Raw genomic sequence first — 2477 nt, 5'->3', positions numbered from 1 at the left:
TAAAATAATAAGATATAGCTAATTAAGAAATTCACACAATATAGGCAGCTATTGGCTCATTTTGTTAGAAATTACCCGCAAATTTTCCAGATAACTCCAAGGTGATTATCAAGGTTTCTAGATATAGAACAATATTTAGGACCTTGGAAAGAAAGCAGAACCCTTAGTTCTTGAATAAATAAGCCATGGGAATTTGGGGGAATCTTTCTTTCCATGTCCAAGATCCTTAGGGGCATAGGTATCAGAAAGACCTAGAAAGCATTCCCATCTTGATCCCTAAAGCCCAAAGCCATAAATGGAGAGCTTAGTTTCTTTCCACTTTTATTAAAGTCAGGAAGGTACAGGGATTCAACAGTGGGCATTTAACAGTTATCAGACCTTATAGATGCTAATCTGTGAAAAAAGAAACAAATCCCACATACTTCCTGTATTATTAATAGTTTCCTATGGCTGAGACAATAAACTGTAAGCATAATGGCTTAAAACAACACAACCTTATTGTCTTACAGGTCTAGAGATCAGAAGTCCAAACTCAGCTTCACTGGCTTAAAGTCAAGATGTTTCAGCACAGCGGGTTCTGTCTAGAGGCTCTACAGAAGGATCTGTTTTTTTGTCTTTTCCCATTTCTAGAGCCCGCCTACGTTCCTAAGCTCATGGCACCTTCTTCTATCTTTAAAGCCAGTAGCGTAGTATCTTCTCTCTTCCCTGGCCTCTGTTCCCATCCTTATACCTTTTATCTCTAACTCTGATCCTCTTCTCTCTCTCTTCCAAGGACCCTTGTGGTTACACTGGACACATCCAGATAATCCAGGATGATCTCTCTATATCAAGGTCCTTAACTTAATTACAACTGCAAAGTCCCAACAGTAACATATCCACAGGTCCCAGAGATCAGGAAATGGACATCGTTGCAGATCATTATTCAGCCTACTGCACTTTTCTATATCCCTGTAAAATCGGGATCTCAATGTTGGAAAGACAAGACTTATATTTCATAAGGAATGTGGGGATCTTGACCATGAAGCTATCCTGCCTCTTTCTACTTCCTCCCCAACCAAAACAATTAGACCAGGAAAGAATATCTAGTGACTTGTGTTTCAGAGGGCAAAGTGGAATCTGGAAGAATGATGGTTCAGAACCTTCAAAAAGTGGGAAGAGCAGAAACAATAACCAGAAAGGGGAATTCAAGTTGAGAAGGAGAAGTCAAAGAGTTTTTTAAACCAAAGGGAATTGGTTGTGGCCTAAATAATTAATAGGGGGTTATGATAAAGGTGCTTCAGACACTGAGCTCAAACTTCAGCTCAGATATGCAGAGAAATTGTACATTCTTCATTTTGTTTAAAATTGTCGTATAATATTATATAATTAAAGCTTAGGCCACACTTATATTCCCTATATGAAATGTTCAGTTTCTCATAGACTCCTCTCACCTCTGATTCCCTCCTCAAATGATATACAGAAATACAGGGTTAGTGTCCATGATATTCTTCTAAAGTTTGGGGCAAGGACTTTCCTGCCCTTGTGGTAGCCTTTGGGAACAGGATGGCTGGCATGCTCTTATGTCTGTGGGGATCATCTTTGCTGGCAATCTTGGGTTATGTTGGCAAGTGGAAGGAATAGCTCTCCTAGCTTGGTCATGGCCTCAGAGTGCTCTCTAACACATTCCGACTTACCTCCTCCTGGCAAGAGGCCCCTCTGTAGTCTACAACATCCTCCATTCAGCCTTCTAGCCAGCTAGCCCAGCCCACCCTGTCTTCTGCTGCAGGGTTACCTGACCTGCCACCATGACAGGTCTACTAGGGCTTAACTCAGCATCCACGCTACACAGGAACTGAAGACAGCATGTGAAAATCCAAGCTCTCCCTCTGGAGAAGTAATCTGTCATGTTGTGAACAGCCCTGTGGAAAAGCCCATATGGAGAGAAAAGGAGCCAACGACTCTGGTCAGGACTTGAGGCCTGCCATCAATTACACAAGTGAGCTTGGGAGGGGATTCTCATCCAATCAAGCCTTGAGATTGCTCTAGCCTCAGCTGATACTTTGACTTCAGCCTTGAGACAGACTCTGGGTCAGAAGCATCCAACTAAGCCACACATGGATTCCCGGTCCACAGAAACTGTGAGATAACAAATGATTAGTTTTAGAAAAACTTGACCTGTCAAATTGAAGGGCCCATCCAATGCAAGTCAACCAATACATTCTGGAACATGAAAGAGTCATTAGAATAGAGCAAGAAAAGAAGTTATAAAACAAAAGAAACCAAAGTTCTGACATTTCTTTATGACTACCCAACCTACCTTTCCGGCAGAGGGGAAAAGAATAGATATTAAAAACAGGAAGCCCTGTCTACATGAATGGAGAAAAAAAGGGAAGAAAGAAAAAGAAAGCAACAGAAATTTAATGTTTAATATATCTGTACATTATGCAAGTGCTGCCAATTGCAGACTTGTCATTGTGTTTGAAGTCCTGTTTACACAC

The sequence above is a fragment of the Propithecus coquereli genome, unplaced genomic scaffold (assembly GCF_000956105.1).
Source record: "Propithecus coquereli isolate 6110/MARCELLA unplaced genomic scaffold, Pcoq_1.0 Scaffold135, whole genome shotgun sequence".
Taxonomy (NCBI): domain Eukaryota; kingdom Metazoa; phylum Chordata; class Mammalia; order Primates; family Indriidae; genus Propithecus; species Propithecus coquereli.
Note: the sequence above shows the minus strand (reverse complement) of the source record.